Source organism: Haliotis rufescens, unplaced genomic scaffold (genome assembly GCF_023055435.1).
Source record: "Haliotis rufescens isolate VD_foot unplaced genomic scaffold, xgHalRufe1.0.p SCAF_17, whole genome shotgun sequence".
In the NCBI taxonomy this organism is placed as follows: Eukaryota; Metazoa; Mollusca; class Gastropoda; order Lepetellida; family Haliotidae; genus Haliotis; species Haliotis rufescens.
In genome coordinates this window covers 18,022,361-18,045,003 of record NW_025963857.1, presented here as the reverse complement: position 1 = coordinate 18,045,003, position 22,643 = coordinate 18,022,361, and the positions used below count along the sequence as shown (strand labels likewise).

At 41.9% G+C, this 22,643-nt stretch overlaps 1 protein-coding gene across 3 annotated transcripts in view; it reads left to right on the top strand.

Annotated features, from left to right (window-relative positions):
* The window catches only part of LOC124137985, a 203,286-nt gene that overhangs the window by 57,253 nt on the left and 123,390 nt on the right, over positions 1 to 22,643 (top strand). For all 3 annotated transcript variants that reach the window (XM_046504481.2, XM_046504475.2, XM_046504476.2), the window contains exon 2: positions 919 to 1,027. The gene's annotated coding sequence lies outside the window, so the exon portion shown is untranslated. The remainder of the gene's footprint in view (positions 1 to 918; positions 1,028 to 22,643) is intronic.

The following is a 22,643-nucleotide window of genomic DNA, read 5'->3' as shown; positions in this document are numbered from 1 at the left end:
TGTAGATATATAGAATAATATGATGTAATCTAGATAAAACCTGCTGTTAGTCTCACCTTGATTATATTAATATAACGTAGACATTCATTGCTAGAGACCCGTGAAGATCCGGGGTTAGTCATTTGACACTAATTCCACGCACAACATTGTAATGCATGTCTACTGAGTATGAATATAACCATACAAAATGGCCAGATGGTGCGATCCGGGGTGGAACAGGTCTTCAGCAACCCATGCTTGTCGTACAAGGCGACTATGCTTGTCGTAAGAGGCGAGTAACGGGATCGAGTGGTGAGGCTCGCTGACTTCGTTGATGCATGTCATCGTATCCCAATTGCGTTGATCGATGCTCATGATGTCAATCACTGGATTGTCTTGTCCAGTATCGATTATTTACAGACCGCCGTCATAAAGCTGGAATATTGCTGAGTTGGGCGTTAATAAAAAAAATAATATATATATAAATAAAGCATTGCTAAGATTCGAGATCGGTATCCGCTTACAAGAATATAAGGAAAACTTTCTCCAATCAAAATTATCATGATGCTCGCTGTTTTATGTGAAAATCTAATTGTGAAGAGAATTATTTTTATTTCATTTCAATAAACCTATTAAGGGATAAAGTAAAGATGATTAATGACTTCAATCCCAAGCCAATCATATATTCTATTTCACTGAACAAACATTTCTCTAGGCGTTGTAGCTATCCTCTGATGTTGTCGATATCACTCTAGCTGTCATCGGACCATCAAAACATGTCGGCCTCGGTTTGTGGCAGGCACTGGACGATAGATCACGTGATCAATAAGAGGTAAATGAATAAATTATAGGGTATTGAGCGGTTTGGGGAAAACCCTGTAACACGACACTTAAGACAATCTGGGGAAATTTCATTGCTCTACGTTCTTGACCTTGCAGGGCTGAGGGATTGTGAATCTCGTCTACTAAGAAGAAAACGGAGGTGGATAAAAAGGCGTTTGGCACGAAACGGGATGTGAATGACGGTGGATTAACTGCATAAAACAAGGTAAGAAAACCAACTTTGTTACAACGAGAACTACATTAATTGTATGCAAAACAATAATATCATTATGTGAAACGAGACAATACTCTTTTCATAACCATAAACAAACGTCTCGTAAAAGAGTCAAAACGATTCCAACAGTGATGATGCAGATGTTTGCGAAAGGTGAGCATTAAGATCGTGATAATGTATTAGATCACCTGGTATTAGCATTAAAGATATAAAACTTAAAATGTATGAGTGAGTGAGTTGGATTTAAAGCCGCTTTAACAGTATTCTCGTTATATCACGGCGTGTCAGCTTCATGTGGGAGGAAAGCCCGAAGTGATGCAGGTCTCACAGTATTCTAGTTATATCACGGCGTGTCAGCTTCATGTGGGAGGAAAGCCCGAAGTGATTCAGGTCTCAGATGTTTACCACTTCGGTGAAAGGACGGGTATGGTGCTAACAAACCTACAAACACAATCGGGGCGAACCGGGAATCGGAACCACAATCATAGGTTTCTGGCGTAAACTCTACACAGCGAATCGCGGCGCCTTAGACGACTGGGCCAATCATGCCCCTTGCAATGGATGAAGGGAGTGTAGCAATACATAGGCTTGACTACGTCTATCATATCACAGAACTTATGGCGTTTTGAGCTATAAATATATTATTAATAACTTTAGTACATACTGTATGTAAGTAGATGCAATATTAATATGATTCATATGTTTTCACGTGTAAACCTATGAAAACGAAATTTGATAGTCTGAGCGTGATGTTTGGTTTTATCTGAAAATTGATTTAAAGGCAATAAAATAATATACGAATATACGTGTACTAGATATTCCAGTTGAGTATATTAGATCGTAAACACGAGCAAAATAGACACCGCAAATGGCCCTGTCGGCTTTTAAGTAATGAATGACGAAAAACGCGAACACGGGTCATTCAGTTGATTAAAATCTATCTATCCGGGCACTTAAGTGAGATCGAAAACGAGGGTGTAGAGACGGAAGACGAGTGGACACCGGAAATCCATACTCCTCTATTTGATCATTCCTTTGATCTCACGTCAAAAGCCATGATGAAAATATCGAGATGCTGCCGTTCTTGTTATGTCCTCAATTAAGACAATGATAATACTGGTACCTCTTTGTTTACCGTGTTTGTCCTCAGACGGAATTCCTACACATTATTGTGTCGCCCAAAGTTGTAAATTGATAGAGCCTGTGTTGTCTGGGACAGAAGTGGCTGTTGTGGTACTTTGTCTGCGTTGCTTTGAAGTCTCATGAATGACAATTTGTCGTGGAAAATAAGCGCGTGGTTTTTGATTTTGTTTGTGTCAAGGAAGGCCGTGATCGATGTAGTGTGCCTCATGTACTGTTTGCCTAACAACTAGTCTTGCTTATAATAATGATCTGTTAGTATTTATTAATTTATCGTTTTGTAGTAGTAGAAGTAGTAGTAGTAGTAGTGGTAGTAGTAGTAGTAGTAGTAGTAGTAGTAGTAGATGTGGTAGTATCGATCTGCACTTGTTGATCTTGCGTGGACGTCGGGAGCTTCATGATAGTCAAACTGCGTCAGCTTGTCACACAGAAATCTCAGATTCGATTATGGCACTTGCGATAAATGGGGACAGAAAGAGGGGTCTGTATGGGAGTGTTTTGGGGGTTTTTCTCACTTTTAGTTATTTGTCTTCTGGTATTACCCAGAATGGTTGTCCGTGGAGCACACTCCCTACTGAAGCTCAAGTGTGTGATTCCTTCTTCATGTCTTATTCCGGCGTCCATCTCCATCCACTCACTCACTCCATTACTGATACCATCTTGACTGCCGATCACGTTGCCGTGGATTTTGCTTGCCTTTGTTCCATATATATTTTTTGTCCCGTAATGGAATTAAATGAGTGAGTGAGTTAGCAATATTCCAGCAATATCACGGCGGGGGACACCAGAAATGGGCTTCACACATTGTACCCATGTCGGGAATCGAACCCGGGTCTTCGGCGTGACGAGCAAACGATTTAACCACAAGGCTACCCGACCGTCCCTAATGGAATTAAAATTAGCGGTTGAGCTATTGCAGACAAAATAACAAACAACCTCCAAACACAGCACAGGTTTAGAACCTTCCAACAAAACATCTTGCCTTTTTCCTGATCAATTTTTGACGGAAAAATGATTCATATCCTACTTGGTCCAAATAACTGACTTCTTATGTAAAAAGTAACGTAAACAACATTGATTCCTGCTGAAACTGAAAATGTCCTGCATCTTGAATGAATCCGACACCCACTCTGTTTGTTAGCAGAGCGCAGCGGTAAGCTGTAGATCGTGTCGATGTGTGTTATCACGGAGTCCCAGAAGGGGATTCCATTGTGATGATATAATGTGTGTACAAGATCAGCCCCGTCCACACAGTCATACAATGAGGGTTGTCTGTCGACGATCAAAAGCTAACGTCGTTTCAATGCTTTGTAGCTCATGTCGTGAAGTTCTCTGTAAGTATGATGTGGATTCGAGGAGGTTGATCAATATTTACACATTTCCCCTTCATGTATACAGTGGCGTATAATCATTGTCGTAAACCGTTCTAACCTGTATCATCATTTGGTGCATAATCGCAAGTTCATCCTGAAATTTCACGACATCAATTCCCATTTACGGCCGTCCATCCGGTGCTGCCATTACAAGCGTGAAGTGAACAAAGAGCTGCGTTCCCTCTGAACCCGGAAAGATGTCGAATTTCTAATAAAACCGAATAAATATTTTCCCTATGTTTCCCCGACAATGGTACAGGGTCGTTAGAAGCTCCGATGTGATTAAACGTGGGGACCATATAACGATATTTGTTTGCCGCGACCCATCTTTAACCTAATATTGATATGACCCTTCTTTTGACACGCGCCCGCCAAACGATGGTGCCATTGATTCCTGGAAGCCAAGGATTACCCTTATGGTTTCTCCAAGACTTCTAGAACCATATCGCGCCCCGATTCTCTCAATTGATTCAGAAAGGCTGGAGAATGAGATTTTAGATTGAGAATTCCATCGGATAAATATCGCGGATTTTTGGTCATATTCTCTGCGTTATCGCCGCCTATTTGTCAAGTGTTAACGCCATGTTGGGTTTCAGACAATACGGCTGATGCCTAGTGCCTGTGGCAAGTAATTTTCGATTCTCGGTTTAGTCACCCCTCCGGGGACTGTGGAAAATTTCGATGTGAAGCGAGCACATTTCAATAGCTGGGAGGCCTACAACCTTTATGAAAGATAGCCATTTTTTTCCCGGTGAGGCAACTTCGTCGATGAGAGAACCCACGAGGCTCTGCATAGGTTTCTGTTTTTGCGGAATATGTGTCCGAAATTTCAAAGTATTCTTTATGGTCGGGTATTGCCTAGTGTTGACCCGAATGCTGCAGTGAAAACGTCCATGACACAAGTTGATTTTTACCATATGTTTGTTCTTTTTTTATCCTCATCTTCTAAGACAATCAGTTTGGGTCAAGTATCTAACATCTGCTACCCGAAAACCTCCAAATCAGCTCTTTTCACACAATTTTGTGTTGCTAGGACCAAATCATGCACGTGTTTAAATAAACAAAATCCTGTTCTCATTCACATGAACATATCTGATAAATTTCACAATTACAAGTTTTGCTAATTTCTTTATTTTGTATATCATTTTGGCATTGTCGTTTACTATGGCTGCCAACCGGTTCGCAAAACTCTTTATAGGAGTGAGTGAGTGAGTGAGGTTTTACGCCGCATTAAGCAATATTCCAGCAATATCACGGCGGGGGACACCACAAATTGGCTTCACACATTGTACCCATGTCGGGAATCGAACCCGGGTCTTCGGCGTGACGAGCGAACGCTTTAACCACTAGGCTACCCGACCGCCCCACTCTTTAAAGGAAGCCATCGGGCGATACTTAGACTGGAAGACCTAATGTGTCATGTGACCCAAGTATGTCACAGTTTTTCCTTCATAGCTACCTTGCCTGACCGTATCTCGCAAAACATGAACTTATGGGTAAAAGACACCAACAGCAGTAAGTTTCCACCCTTGCCGAACTAGGTTGGAATTCCGAAGTTACATTTTGGCTGGACTAACGAGTTTATGCATGGTCCAATCAAATCGCGTAACGAAATCAACATCCGGTTCGCTAACAACATGGATTTCGGTCGATTGAAGGATTTGCATGTGTACTCTCAACTTGGATATTTTGCAAATCTTATTACGTTGTAAACAAGGTGGCTCAACTTTATTTGATGCACTGCGCGACGTAGTTCCCGTTTTATTACAATGTAGATCTTGATTACCGATCCACCATTTTAGTTGAAGCAATTGCAAGTGATATGAGAGGTGGAAAATGATTGGTCATACGAGGGACACAGAAGGGACATAGCTCGTAATAGGCACTGGTGGCGCTATGATCGAGCCTGAAATTTCCAGCCCAGTTCGGCAAGGGTGGAAACTGGACTTTTATAGTCAGTTAACGCCCTTGCCTCGGGAAGATGCGTCTCTCATATCGCAATCTCATTAAAATCAGATCTGAGGTTCTCGCTACCGCTAAACAAAGATCTGAGGACATCCCATTACGGGTCACGTCAGACCGACCTTGCGCGAACTTTGACCGACCAATGAAATGACTGACAAGAAGTTCACATAAGCCAACCAGAAGGCAGCTTTTTCGTGCTTCACGGCACTTATTTTCAAATTGGCGACCACGCTTCGAAACATATTTTGACAAATTCTCGATAAAAATTTGAAACCTGAATAAAAACACATTCTGGAATGGCTAATAGATGATCTAGATTGAATGGATTCAGTCGTTAAGCCCGTAAATATCGTTCGGAATACCCCGTGTTAAAGTTTTCGAGGTTGCAAGATTAGAAATCACATTCCGACTGTCACTTTCATGATTTGGTAAACGACGCTCTGATTGGTCGGATGAAAGTTCGTTCTGACGTAACCCCTAATCGGATGTCCTCAGATCTTTATTTAGCGGTAGCGAAAAAACAAAGGTCTGATTTTAATGATATTACTCATATCGCAATATAAGTATGTCACAACGTGACGACGCGCATAGAGAGCCGGGAACCAGTTTAACAACAGTACAACAATTTTGACATAAACAAAGTTGGGAATATACGTTCGATGGCTACCGGTCAATTTAAGAGTTTAATATCGTATTTTAAATATGAAATTTTAGCAGGGAGGGTACGGTACACTTCTTGAAATAAATGTTGGAAGTGTTGGGGTTTTTTTTGTACTAATTAATTATTTTATGTTGTGGTTGTGTCGAATCAATCATCTTAACATGCAGGATATAATGCTAACAAGGTTGTTGTTGTTGTTATTAAATGACATGTGTTATGTGATTATTTTGCACGTGCTGTGTTGATGATTAGAAGCATTCTTTCAAGATTATATCATAACAGCCTAATTAAATAGAGATATGTCCCGTGTCAGGGCATGAAACATGTTTTTGATCTGGTATTCATATTCAATTTCGATAAAATGAACTAAACATATTTTAAGTAAGCGATTAAGGAAGAGATTGGTGTACATGGTTAAAACATGTTCTGTGACTTGATGCCAATCGGAGTTGTAGAAGTGAGCTGTAAATCCTACAGCTCACATTGGCAGACTCTTCTAATGGACGATTGAGAAACTTAGGCGTACAATAACAGCAGCTAACATCCCTACAGCCACATACAATGATTCCGTAGTCCGGACCTCGATAGACTGGAAACCTCGCTTATCGGGCGATGACTGTTAATAAGTTTGATTGTTGTTTAGCGCCGCTTTGAGCAATATTTCAGCTATATGATGGCATTGCGTAAATGATCGAGTCTGGACCAGACAATCCAGGGATTGACACAATGAACTTTGATCTACGTAATTGGGTTGCCTCTCACGACTATTATAGGTTGCTGGGGTCTATATTCTTGCCCGGAATCCCCGCGTCTGTTTATATACAAAGAGACATTAGGTTGTACCCCTGATCCCGAAACCCCCGATAGTTAGGTCCTGACCGTGTCCTTCTCTGCACCCGGTCCATATATGTTCCATGGCACGAGGATTTCGAGTTAACGAGGTTATACCGTATCTAGGAATGTGTCTAGACTGAAACATGCTCAATCAGTTTATTATAGTTTAAATATTATTATAAATATTATTATAAATATTATTATAAATATTATTATAAATATTATTATAAATATTATTAAAATACCGGTCCCCGCATGGGTACAATGTGTGAAGCCCATCTGTGGTGTCCTCCGCCGTGATAGTGCTGAAATATTGCTAAAAGCGGCGTAAAACTATACTCACTCAATCATTTCCTGCTAGAATATGTCATGATGTTCGCAGGAATATACTCCACGGTATTGATCATGCTACATGCAAGCTGTGGAATATTTAGAGCATGTGGAAGAGAACGGTAAACAACGTCCCCTTTCACGGCGCAATAGGAGATATATATTGCGTGAACACATGTTACCAGGAGTTAATGTTTTGTACCGAGGTAACATCTGTCCAGAAATTGTATGTAACTTCATTAATATTAATCAATAAGTTTAACAAACAACATTATCGATCGTAAAGTGGTGGGCGTTGGTTCGTAGGGGCGGTCGGGTAGCTTAGTGGTTAAAGCGTTCGCTCGTCACGCCGAAGACCCGGGTTCGAATCCCGACATGGGTACAATGTGTGAAGCCCATTTCTGGTGTCCCCCGCCGTGATATTGCTGGAATACTGCTAAAAGCGGCGTAAAACCAAAACTCACTGGTTCGTCACGTTCCAATCCCATGTTAGTGTCATATCGTTGTTGTCAGCCGGCAATGCTGGTATATTGCTCAAAGCGGCTCATCAACCATACTCACTCACTCACTGGCATTGAAGTTGTCGTTCATGTCACAGTCGACGTAACAACGTGCACATAATCCATATGAGCAAAGCTAAAACAACGGAGTATTGGCTACGATGGCAATGATGGCCCGTCATCTTGCACTTCTGGTATTGTCCTGTAATGCTTGTGTTTGTTTAGGAATCAATGATTTTCTTCAATCAATCCCGAAATTAAGAATAACACTACACATAGCCACTAAGCCAATACACGTGTCCACGTAGACATCCCACAGATCTGGTTCGATGAAGCAACTGGAGGGTGAAACAAAGCAATCGAAATTATCTGTTTTCTGCAACCCTAACAAGGCCTCATCACTTCCAGGCAAAATCGACGGGCTTACAATGACGGTTCAATATTTGTATTCAGACGTTCATAAACTCCACTTCTAAGTGAAAAATGTGTTTTTAGTGGGACAAAAGGCTTCATCGTTCGTTATATTTCGATCGAAACGTGATCTCAATGCTTTCCCCTCCCAACCCCTTCACCATACTTTATTTTATTTTTAAACAAATCAACAACTTCCATGGCTGTTTTCCGTTTGGATTGTGCCGTGTCGAAATGGGATTATTCTCTCATTAACCAAATTATTCATCCATAACAGTCGTAATCAAATAAACTCGAAAACTCTCCGCATTATGTAATCGATTTTGCAAGCACCGCGAGAACATTATTTTTACGACATCTAATGGTTGAATTAACGCCCTAGAGCCAGTTTCCGGCAATTTTACTTTTTCATGTCCGACCTTTGACCTACTAGTCGACACAGTCGGTAAATGTTTGCCGTTCTAACGCCATTATTTCATCCTTTCAAGGTTCAATGGAACCAGAAATATCCATAAACAGATTACAGCTGAGAAATAGGCATTTCAGCATACAGATAAACTCATGATCTCGACCCGACTTTGATGTGAAAATGCAGCTTTACACAGAAAGATATGTTTAGTGGAATACACCGATGTGTAATCGCTGTATACTTTATACTATAGACATGCATTACATCGAGATTTAAAATCAAATTAAAGCAAAATACAAAACAATAAAATATACATTACTGACTTTATCTAGACAACTAAAACCTAGAGGCTGTACTTTATTATTTAGTGTTAGCATTCGTCGATATCTATTCTTGATTTAACTGAACTAAAACATATTCAACCCATTCGTGTTGATTTAATTACGAAACATTTTAATATTTAATCCCGCGACCCCCCATGTTCACCACAATGAACGTCACTGAGGCGTAAACGTAAATCTTAATCTCCACGGATAAAGAAAAGTGGCGCAATCAGAAAAACAAGACGGAAACAAGTCTGAATTATTTAACGCCAGACAGTGAATCACAATGCCAACATATTCCATCACACGCATTTCTACATTTGTCGGGAGTTTGTTTCCCAGGACAATTAACAAAATAGGAGATTCTTGCGGAATGTTTGCTACAAGATAATCTCGACCCTACGTCAACAGAAGACGATGTTAATTTCCGTATCTGCTGATGAGTCTACAAAACTCATTTCCCTCCAAACACACAAAATGGCCGTTGTTGGACTTCCGGTAGACTATTGACACGTGATATATGTGTGTACAGTGTGTTTAAAAAACAAGATTGGCACGATTTTCCGGATTGGGATGACAGGATGTTGTAGGTTGTCAGATAATGTCAAAATGTTGTCAACACATTATTTATTCATTTTAATCCCTGCAATACTGGCTCATATCCTCGTTTCCGCTATTAAACATTTCCTGGCTATCTTCATAAATACGAGTTTTAATCAGTTGACGAGAAAGTGTCTTTAAGAATTCATCGCTATCATGTCATTAATCGTGTTTTATCAATACGTAATTGTGATATATAAATGTTTCATTCCCCAGACACTCGTTTAAAGGCTAACACGACACATTTGTATATTAATCTCATAAAATTCAATTTTGGGTTTGATTTATTATGCAATAGGACGTGTGGGCAAGGACCAAACTGTTGTTGATCTCTGTTGAGTCTGTTGTTAGGGCATGTAGGCATGGACCAAACTGTTGTGGATCTCTGTTGAGTCTGTTGTTAGGGTGTGTGGGCAAGGACCAAACTGTTGTGGATCTCTGTTGAGTCTGTTGTTAGGGCGTGTATGCATGGACCAAACTGTTGTGGATCTCTGTTGAGTCTGTTGTTAGGGCATGTAGACATGGATCATACTGTTGTGGGTCTCTGTTGAGTCTGTTGTTAGGGCGTGTGGGCAAGGACCAAACTGTTGTGGATCTCTGTTGAGTCTGTTGTTAGGGCATGTAGGCATGGATCAAACTGTTGTGGATCTCTGTTGAGTCTGTTGTAAGGGAGTCTAGACATGGATCAAACCTTTGTGGGTCTCTGTTGAGTCTGTTGTTAGGGCGTGTGGGCAAGGACCAAACTGTTGTGGATCTCTGTTGAGTCTGTCGTTAGGGCATGTAGGCATGGATCATACTGTTGTGGATCTCTGTTGGGTCTGTTGTTAGGGCATGTAGGCATGGATCAAACTGTTGTGGATCTCTGTTGAGTCTGTTGTTAGGGCGTGTTGGCTTGGATTAAACTGTTGTGGATCTCTGTTGAGTCTGTTGCTAGGGCATGTCGGCATGGATCAAACTGTTGTGGATCTCTGTTGATTCTGTTGTCAGGGCATGTAGGCATGGATCAAACTGTTGTGGATCTCTGTTGAGTCTTTTGTTAGGGCGTGTAGGCATGGATGAAACTGTTGTGGCTCTCTGTTGATTCTGTTGTTAGGGCATGTACGCATGGATCAAACTGTTGTGGATCTGTGTTCTACGGTTGTACAGCGTCTGTCGGCAGGAAAGACAGTTACCAAATCCTGAAACAAACGTTATTCATCACAGAAAAAAAATCGTTTGCAATATCCACTTAAATTGGAACACATTTCTTTAATCATTTCGTAGACATTTATATTAGAGTTTACAACCCTCTTCCTCGTAATTAGTTCCTGTGTAATGTTTCATGCTGTCGGGGAGCAGTGGCTGGGCCAAGCGGGTATGTCTTCATAAACTGATCACTTCCACGTGCATAATGTTCAGCCAAACAGCCATGCTCAGTTTAAGTATAACCATTATGCAAAGTGAATGCCTATTTCAACCAAACGGCAGTTTGTCTTAAATCACGATGATGTATCATATCGGTGCTGATGCGGTTACTTTAAGGGGCGGAGGGGGTCGGGGAGGGGGGCGGAGGGTGGCGCTGAGAAAAAGAGGGAGCGGTTATCATTTGGTGAGAGGCGAGAATTTAAAGGAGGGAAAGGGATTCGATGTGGATAGGGGTAGAAGTGTGGTTTGAAGGGACTGTTTGGAGATTGGGGTGACGGTGCGGGTATTTTTTTTCAGAGGGAAGGACAGGAACAGTTTTGTATTTTAGCCGCATACCGTCCCTTGGATGTGTCCAAGAATAGTTTCATAGCTCAAATTTGAAATATACTTTTTTCTTAAATTAACTGTTTAAAAATATAAAAAAATATATTTGCAATGTTTATTCATTGTCAAACAAATAACGGTTCACAATTCTGAGGTTTAAATGGGACAAATGTTGAAAAAAGATTTCAGGTTCGGTGTTAAACCAATGCGCATGGCATTCAGAAAAAGGTCAGCAACGTCCTCAGCTCATTCGTCATGAGACCGATATAATTATCAGGTATCTACCTCTACTCCTCTAGTTACGAGCGTGGAACATTCATTACCGTCAGTGCAAGTTACGTCCATGTTCAGATTTTAATCACATTCTCAGACAGTTTCGTCAAACTCCTCTACAACCGGTCTCTCGAGTGTCCAATGATCTGAAACGTCCACCGCCGGGGATCTTCTTGTCACAAGCTCTTTACCCATATATCATGTTGTCAAACCTTGTTCCAAACTACAAAGCTTAGTTTAAGTTAATTTTGACCTCCGCGACACTCGATTTTCTTTACGTGTTGCAGACAAAATATCGCATTACCAAAACGAAATTGATATCGGCAAGATCTAATCACTGGCCAGGGTTTCTACGGTAGCTGCCCCCAAATGACCATAAAAGGGGTCTGGACAATTTCACGGACGTTAGCTCGCCCGCCATCGGGGCCTCCCAGGGACTCTTGATTTCAAATTTAATAGAAGATCGAATCCTTTTCCGTTAATCAAATCTGACGGCTTTTCGACTTACCCATCCCGCTGAGTATCGAATTGCGTGATGTCGGTAACAACCAAAAGTCTAACCCATCTCTGAAATTGGAATATGGACCGGAGAATTGGCCTTTATATATGGAATGGTTTCGTGTATCAATTTTGTTTTCGGTGAAATAATGATTTCCCGACTGATTAATCAGAATTCAAATGAACGAAACGAACATTCCGTGTCCTTTTCAGCTTCCCCGCTCCCCCGGGTCGAATTTTGATAAACCCAAGCGGGAGTCAGATCAAAATATTACCAAGAGCTTATTCAGCAATATGAGATTTCTTTCCAGCTATTGTGTGATGAGAGATGTTTATCACGAGGAAAGAAAGGGTACGGACAAGGACATTAAATGACGAACTTGTTTTGATGGTAGTCAGTTTTCAGTCTGTAACTTCGAGAAAAGACTTTGATACGCTTTAATATGTCATTGTTAACATTTAATTCATTGTTGAAAAGTTTGGAATGATTTTTTTCATTTGTCGTTAAATTTGGTATAAGAATTATGCAGAGTGAGTGAGTATGGTTTTATGCTGCCTATAGCTATATTCCAGCAATATCACGTCGGGGATGGGTTTTGTACCCATTTGGAGAATCGAACCCAGGTCTCACTCACGAGCGAACTCACTCACTTACTGAACGTGGTGATACTGCTACATAGGAAGATGTGGCGTTCCACCAATCCGTCCCGAGCCAAACCTGTAGCCAATTCCCACGACATTCACCGCGACTAAATATAGTTTCTTTTTTCTAAAAACATTATCCACTCTTTCAAGTATCGTGCAAAACGTTTGTCCACTTGTGACAAAATGTTATAAAAACCAATTCAGTCCGACATGCAAATGTCATTGCTCCGTCCTTTGAAAGACCTAATAACTACAACGTCTGATATTGCATGTGTAGTTGACATGACGTCTATAGGTTCAGCGACAGGCGTAATGACATTCATCTCGTGGACAATTACATCATTTCACATGCTACTCCAGACGCGAAATATACAACCAGGCTCATTACAAATTTCTTAAGTGCCTGTATAAAGACACAATATTCTTCCTCTGGTATATTCCTAGTTACAATCAATTATTTATGCAACCAAGAATCCAATTATATATTTTATCGTTTGTCTTAGTCAGCGACAAGGCAAGTACAAAGAAGTAAAGTGGTGGGTACTCTGCTGATTTTGTATATGATAGTGGACGAAGATGTTCAATACTTAACCCTATATCGTCCCTAGGTTGTTGTGTAGACCAAAGTACCTACAGTTAAACACTTCGATGTGTCAAACTTACGCTTACCTCGAAGTAAAAGCTTGGGCTCTGCGAATCCCTTCGTATTCATCATCTCCGGTTGTGTGGAGCCTCGGATAAATCGAATAATTTACGTAGGTCCCAACATCTTCGACACAACGCTGTTTGCCTGTATCCGCAGCGACAGTCATCGCATGAGTAGTTACATCAACAAGATGAAGATATTTTGAGTCGTATCGAGGGCGGGAAAGTCTTATAAAATCTTCATTATCGGAGAATAATGCGAGAGAAATTGCATGTACTCTGTATCTAGACTGTTTGAGAATGAAAGTTTGATGATCATTCTCAGCTCTGGTGAATTAAATATCTCCAGGTCACCCTACAGTGTCTGAGACGGACGCTATGTTTCATATCTCGACTGTTCGAGAACTGGGCAGTATTAAGGATTGTCATCACCGGATGTGTCGGTACAGTCAGGTCATCTACTGTGTCGGAGAAAGAAGGGAGATATACTTCGTATCTGGACAGTTTGAGAACTTGGCAGTATTTATTTAAGGTTCTTCTACCCGTGAAGATCCGGGGTGGAATAGGTCTTTAGCAACCCATGCTTGCCGTAAAAGGCGACTATCCTTGTCGTAAGAGGCGACTTACAGGATCGGGTGGTCAGGCTCGCTGACTTGGTTGATGAATGTCATCGTATCCCAATTGCGTAGATCAATGCTCATGATGTCAATAACTGGATTGTCTGGTCCAGACTCGATTATTTACAGACCGCCGTCATATAGGTGGAATATTGCTGAGTGCGGCGTTTAACAACAAACAAACAAAATTAAGGTTCTTCATCGGAATACGATTGGCTACACCCAGTCTGTCCGACAGGTCAGCTGGTCAGTATTGTAGCATATACACAAGCAAATGATCCATATTAAACTCTATCTCTGACCCCGGTGCGGCATGGGTGATGCTACTGTCATTGTGTCGCTTGCGACGTAGGGTCGATTTATCAGTCTACACAACGTGTGGAGTTGGACAGTCCCTCCCCTGACAATGTTATTGGTGACGAAAATGGCGGCTTTCCTGAAATGGGTCACCTCGTCTGCGAGCATCTCTAAATGAAAAGCTGGATCGGATTTGAGTTTCTAAAGAGATTACATAGACCTGTTTACACATGTGTAAGTTGTTACGCTAACCAGAAAACTGTGGCTCATTCGTCCTGTAATTCGCTGGGTTGCCTCCCTTTGCCGTAGCACGATCTGCTGGTCGTGGATTCGCAACACAGATTGTCCCCTATTATGTTATTCGGTCTTATCGTGTGTTTCAGTAGTTGAGAACCTCTACGGTATACGCCTTTCGGGCTTTCCTCGCACATTAAACTGCCGTACGGTGATAGTACGGTGATAGAAATATCTTTAATGCGGCGGTAGATCCAACTCGCCCACTCGTGTAGCAGCTTCTATTGAACGAATTTTTTGTTTAACGCCCCACTCAACATTATCCCAGCTATACTACAACAGCCTGTAAATAATCGAATCTGAATCCAGACCCGTGAAGATCCGGGTTAGAATAGGTCTACTGCAACCCATGCTTGCCGTCACAGGCAACTATGCTTGTTGTAAGAGGCGACTAACGGGATCGGGTGGTCGGGCTCGCTGACTTGGTAAATCACCAGATTGTCAGGCTCGCTGACTTGGTTGATGCATATTGTCGTATCCTAATTGCGTGGATCGATGCTCATGATGTCAATCACTGGATTGTCTGGTCCAGCCTCGATTATTTACAGACCGACGTCATGTAACTGGAATATTGCTGAGTGCGGCGTTAAACAACAAGCAAAAACCATTAAGTCTCCTCGAGGTGAGCTGAAATAGGGTTTAATGTCGTTCAAGATTATTGCACTTACATAGCAACATGCATGCACGCTTGTGTGTGTGTGGCTGCTTGTACTAGTCCGGACTGATGTCGGTTTTATAGTGCTAGCCTACTGAGATATCATGCCGCAGTTTAACATGAAAACCCCACTCAGACACAGTATACTGACACCGAGCCGACCAGTCCTTGTTTTAGCCCCTTAATGCCGAGCGCCAGGCAGGGTAACAACAAGTGCCATCTTTATACGTCTTTCGGTATGACGCGGCCGGGGATCGAACCCCGAAGCTTCCGCTTCTTCGGGTGGAATCCTCTACCACTGGACCACGGAGGCCTTCCAAGTCTCCTCGAGCATTGGTTAACGGGGATCAAGTTTAACCCGGAATTCCCACTGTCTTACGCAGAATGTCCAAGAAGAGTCTTGAGAAATATTGCATACCACCTCCGTGGTCTAGTGGATAGAGCGTTTGCCAGGAGAGAGGAAGGTCGGGGGTTCGATCCCCGGCCGCGTCATACCAAACGACGTTAAAAGATGGTATTTGTTGTTACCCTGCCTGGCTCTCGGCATCAAGGAGATGAAAGGACTGGTATTCTATACTGTATCTGAGTGGGGTATTAATGTTAAAACTGCGTCATGGTATATTAGTGGACGAGTTTGATATAACCGGCATTAATCCTGACTTGTACAAGCAGCCACACTCGCACTAATAGTCAGTCACACACGTGCACGTTGCTATATAATTGCAATAATCTTAAACGCGACGTTAAACCCTATTTCGCCAACGTGCGGAAAATTAACGTGGATTCATTCTACTAGTTTTGCAATGGTAGTCTGTAATTCATTATGACTGATAACATGTATGTTTACATCAGTAAATAAACACCAAGAACACCGCCAGTCTGCCAAGACTACACGACGCAAGTAGATGCTGTTTAGTTTCAGTGTTTTCACTGGCAACAACGTTAAACGTTGGCAATGTATGCTTGTATTTGCTTAAGCTACAATACGCTTGGAATAACGACATTTTCAATAATAGACGGCCAAGAATGTGTAGATCACAAACTGATTACGAAATATATTTGCACGGGGAATGACTGGAGGGTCAGTTTTGTTAGAGTGATGTCTGAGTGAGTTTTGTTTGTTTGTTTGTTGGTTAACGCTGCACTCAGCAATATTCCAGGTACATGACGGCGGTCTGTAAATAATCGAGTCTGGACCCGACTATCCAGTGATTGACAACCTGAGCATCGATCCACTAATTTGGGATACGATGATCGTTTGTCGCCTCTTGCGCTAAACATACGTTGCTGAAGACCAAGTCTAACCCTGCAGTGAGTAAGCAGCATTCTAGCCATATCACGGAGGCGTGTAAATAATGTTCAGCCAGGCTAACCAGAACAGAGAGAGAGAGAGAGAGAGAGAGAGAGAGAGAGAGAGAGAGAGAGAGAGAGAGAGAGAGAGAGAGAGAGAGAGATGGGTGAAACTCACAGGGACGGCTATGGTGCTGACAAACCTAGAAACATAATCAGTGCGAACCGGGATTCGAACCCGCAATCATAGGTTTCTGGCGTGCCCAAGGGACGCAACTCTGCACAACGAATTACTTCGCCTTAGACAACTGGGCCATCTGTGCCCCCTGAAATGTAAAGAAACCACCCGTAGGTTATGACTGAGATACTTCTTCAAAAACGTTTGTGGATCTATAAATCCCAACTATTCTGAAGCCATTCAAAATATCAGGACAAACCGTTTAATGTCCGTTTCCTCCTGCATAACATGTGTGGTACTTTCACACTTCAATTGCGTGGAAATTACATTAGTATTCAACCTTCCGTCCTTCACTTGGTAATGGAATAATCGCTCAACGCACTGAGCGAGACCCACACCTTAGTCCGAGAAACAACATCAGCCGGTTGACTGAACAAACCCTTGTCCGTCGTGAAACATTCATCAAGTATGGCGATCAAACGGCTCAGTTATAGCGCGGATACATAATTAACAACAGCTCAGTATAATCGCCAGTCAAGCCGTCCCAATCAGCCCCAATCACCACCTCAAACTGAATAACGGTTGTTACCGAGTTAACTGCCCTTGGTGTATTACTACGCGACCACTAGGGACGATTAACGGTCTGTTATGTATCATGGCGCCATCATATGGAATGGTCAGGATTATGTAACTCTGGACGGCGCGGGTAGAATAATAGGATCGTAAATTGCCGTTGGCTAATTATATGCTTCCTTATTGGATAATATAATACGTAAGTATGGCGGGTTCCTGATGCCACATGACATCAGATGCGTGAACATTGGGCAGATGTGAGCGTGCAAGGAAAAAACATGTTAAGCGTGAAACGTGATGTCAGAAAATGTCGTCGATGGAACTGAATCATTATGTAATTATGAAATATGAAATATCGAACAGAATCTTTTCATTTGACAACAAAATTAATATCTTTCCAGCCGACCGGTTCGGTTCAAGTGGCACTATTTCCACCACGCGTCTCTGCCTATTGCGAATCTGGGAAGAATTTGTGAGTGAGTTGGTTTTAACGCCGCTTTGAACAATTGTCAGTTTTATCTCAGAGTGTCAGCTTCATCCTGGGGATCATAGATCATGGATGTTTAGGGGCGGTGGTGTATTGGCCGTCACGTTGAAGTCCCGGGTTCGATTCCCCACATGGGTAAAATGTGTAAAACTGAAAGCGATATTGCTGGAATATTGTTAAAGCGGCGTAAAACCCTACTCACTCAACAATGTATGTGGTGCTGATACAGACCAAGGATCATAGTCAGTACGAATCTGAGATCCTGGCATTGCTACGGGACGCAACCTTCCAAAGCAACTTGAGGCGTCTTAGAAAACTGGGCTACCGCACCCCATATGGTATTTGGCCTCCAGAGTATAAACAGTCGCGTGACGGAAATCAAAAACGAATCTGTTATTATTAATTCAGTTTTCACATTTGATTCGACGTACGTATGAATAATAAACTGCGTTCTAAATGTCATTCTAAATGTTGCCAGTTATAATGTGATTTATTTTTCTATACACTCATTATGAATATGATCCACGTTGTTCATGTAATCAAGTACAGTATCATACATTAAGTCTAATAACCCATTAGACACAGTCATCACAGACCTTTGACAAACCTTAGACAAATCCTATCTCTGAGAACAGGCCTGAAGCTAATCACGCCGTTTTGAAATGAGATCATAAACTGCCGGGGAAAAGAAAGTACACAGCCTTGTTTGTTGGTGCCTAAAATGAAACAAACAAGAAATGGTAATTCGATGGTGATGTATTTAATATGGGTATCATAGTTGTGTTTTGGACCTCAAGTTTGCAGTGTTTCGGCGACTGTTTTAAGCCAAGTCACATTTTGATAACGTTTGTATTTTTTCAGTCAAATCCAATTTTCAAGTGTATACTTTCATTTCCCCGGTGGTTTACACACAAATGGCTACAGACATATCAGTATACACTATCATTTTCGTTTCACATAAAAGGTTGTCTATATAGCCATATCAGTTTATGTTATCTTTTTCTTATTACATAAACAGTTTCACCTTTCAAAAACGATGTTAAGAATATGCTTATAAGTCCTACATCATTGTTAAGAAAATAAATATATCTTAAGACAAATATTGTTGTCTGTAAGAAATATTTAGAATGTATTTTTAATAAAGATAATTGCATGACCTTTCTCTCCCTAAGAGAAGCTTAGTGCGCCTCCAAGGAGGGGCAGTGTTTCCCCTAAAAACAAACGCCGTGCCGGCTATAGCTTCCGCATGTAATGTCGGACAAAGCGGTTTACCCTGAACAAACTATGTCATTGTTTATAAAGCCTAAAAAATGTTTACGTTACTATGTATCGCAAGCATATGCGTTCCCTGTGTTTTTTAGCTATGCTGATGCTTATCTTGAACCCTTAAGTGTGTGCGAGTGTATGCGTAACGTCGGACATCTTCCGTTAATACGGTATCTAAGTATACCCTTGTAACATTTTAGACGGGGCAAATATTTATATATTTATATTTAAACTGTAATCGGTCCTTCACGACTAAACCTGTTTTCATGGGATTCATCAAAGTTTTTAAACGTCTACGACCTGAATCCCTTTGGGATTACTCATCCTCCGTTATCCAGGGTATTACACCGTTATTCCATTTAAAACCCTGGATCAAATAGCTTCGTTTCGGAAATGACGAAACAAATTTCATCGCTCCTATCTGTTACCAGGGAGTCCATACAGAGGGAACTGGCACTCGGTGATTTTAGGTTAATTTCGTTAAAATGTATGCGCAGGCGCGGTAGTGTCAGAAAGCTTTGACCTGTGGTGAGAAATATACGCTCTCACTAGATTGTTATAGTCTTTGTATAGCCTCCCTGCTGTAACCTGACACAGAATTCCTATCGCTCGTGGGAATATTTTAATTGGACGGCTGTTTTTAGCGTCATGAAATTTCAATCGGGTTCAGAGCGAAGCTATAGAACTGAATGTTTCCAGTGTGTTTATCATTATAAAATGGATATATGATACACTGGATAATCGAGGATGGACTTTCCTCCAACGTAAAGCTGACACTCAGAACTCACTCACTCCTTCAAAGCGGAATGTGAACATCAGCTGATGACACCATGAAGCTGTTCGAAAAAAACAAGTCTTGTTTTCCGCCATTACAAAAAGCCATCAAACGATACCCAAAGGTTGGAAGACCTAAAGGAACACGTGACCACGTGACCTTGTGCTAACAAGTTGTAGAACAAAATCCACAAACCTCTCGCTTTAATCATTTTGGTGATTAAGCAGCTCTTGTAATGAACGCTCGATGTCTACCCCCAATTTATTATAATGGTACATGCTACCAGAACAACCCTTCTGTGTTGAAATGGAGCAAAATATGACTTTGGTTCCCATACTGAGAAAGATTTCATTCCAATCTCATTAAAATCCATTTTTTTATATCCCTCGATCCCCGGCCACGTCATACCAAGAGACGTTAAAATATGGTACTTGTTGTTACCCTGCCTGGCGCTCGGCATTAAGGGCCTAAAGCAAGGACTGGTCGGCTCGGGGTTAGTATACTGTGTCTGAGTTGGGTATTCATGTTAAACTGCGGCATGATATCTCAGTAGGCTAGCACTATAAAACCGACATTAGTCCGGACTAGTACAAGCAGCCACACACACACGCGCGTGCATGCATGTTGCTATGTAAGTGCAATAATCTTGAACGACGTTAAACCCCATTTCAGCTCACCTCGAGGAGATTTAATGGTTTTTGTTTGTTGCTTGACGCCGCACTCAGCACTATTCCAGCTATATGACTATAAATCGGCATCAGTCCGGACTAGTACAAGCAGCCACACACGCATACACACATGTGCATGCATGTTGCTATATAAGTACGATAATTTTGAACGAGACGTTAAACCTAATTTCACCTCACCGTTTCGGAGAACAAGATCGTATTTTAATGAGATCGCATTTTATTCGAGGGGAGATGGACAAAGAACCTGAATAAGATACTGGCACAGCTAATTCGCGAAACAGACTTGGAACAGATTGTGATGTAGCCTTATGCCAAGTGCAGGCATGCTGAACCTATCTCTCTGACATTTTATATAATAGGTTTTCGTGCCTGTGTTGCCCCCAATCTGTTCACTATCACAAGATTTGCTATCTACCTGTGGGGGTTTTCACCTTGGCGTTGTGTTGGGGTGTGGCATGTCTCACCTGTACTCACGGGAGTATCTGGCGCTCACGATGCAGCTTGGTCTGGCGGAGCTTCTTCATCTGGCTAGCGACGCGTTGAGCGGTAACTGTATAGGTTTGTAGGTTGATTACCCCTGAATGTCCACCTAGACTTGCTTCTGGTCCTAGTCTGTATAGTAGGTTCATATATCGTGGTAACTATAGGTTTGTAGGTTGATTACCCTAGAATGTCCACCTAGACTTGCTTCTGGTCCTAGTCTGTATAGTAGGTTCATGTATCGTGGTAACTATAGGTTTGTAGGTTGATTACCCCAGAATGTCCACCTAGACTTGCTTCTGGTCCTAGTCTGTATAGTAGGTTCATGTGTCGCGGTAACTATAGGTTGATTACCCCAGAATGTCCACCTAGACTTGCTTCTGGTCCTAGTCTGTATAGTAGGTTCATATATCGTGGTAACTATAGGTTTGTAGGTTGATTACCCCAGAATGTCCACCTAGACTTGCTTCTAGTCCTAGTCTGTATAGTAGGTTCATGTGTCGCGGTAACTATAGGTTGATTACCCCAGAATGTCCACCTAGACTTGCTTCTGGTCCTAGTCTGTATAGTAGGTTCATGTGTCGCGGTAACTATAGGTTGATTACCCCAGAATGTCCACCTAGACTTGCTTCTGGTCCTAGTCTGTATAGTAGGTTCAAGTGTCGCGGTAACTATAGGTTGATTACCCCAGAATGTCCACCTAGACTTGCTTCTGGTCCTAGTCTGTATAGTAGGTTCATGTGTCGCGGTAACTATAGGTTGATTACCCCAGAATGTCCACCTAGACTTGCTTCTGGTCCTAGTCTGTATAGTAGGTTCATGTGTCGCGGTAACTATAGGTTGATTACCCCAGAATGTCCATCTAGACTTGCTTCTGGTCCTAGTCTGTATAGTAGGTTCATGTGTCGCGGTAACTATAGGTTGATTACCCCAGAATGTCCACCTAGACTTGCTTCTGGTCCTAGTCTGTATAGTAGGTTCAAGTGTCGCGGTAACTATAGGTTGATTACCCCAGAATGTCCACCTAGACTTGCTTCTGGTCCTAGTCTGTATAGTAGGTTCATGTGTCGCGGTAACTATAGGTTGATTACCCCAGAATGTCCACCTAGACTTGCTTCTGGTCCTAGTCTGTATAGTAGGTTCATGTGTCGCGGTAACTATAGGTTGATTACCCCAGAATGTCCACCTAGACTTGCTTCTGGTCCTAGTCTGTATAGTTGGTTCATGTGTCGCGGTAACTATAGGTTGATTACCCCAGAATGTCCATCTAGACTTGCTTCTGGTCCTAGTCTGTATAGTAGGTTCATGTGTCGCGGTAACTATAGGTTGATTACCCCAAAATGTCCACCTAGACTTGCTTCTGGTCCTAGTCTGTATAGTAGGTTCATATATAGTGGTAACTATAGGTTTGTAGGTTGATTACCCCAGAATGTCCACCTAGACTTGCTTCTGGTCCTAGTCTGTATAGTAGGTTCATGTGTCGCGGTAACTATAGGTTTGTAGGTTGATTACCCCAGAATGTCCACCTAGACTTGCTTCTGGTCCTAGTCTGTATAGTAGGTTCATGTGTCGCGGTAACTATAGGTTGATTACCCCAGAATGGCCACCTAGACTTGCTTCTGGTCCTAGTCTGTATAGTAGGTTCATGTGTCGCGGTAACTATAGGTTGAT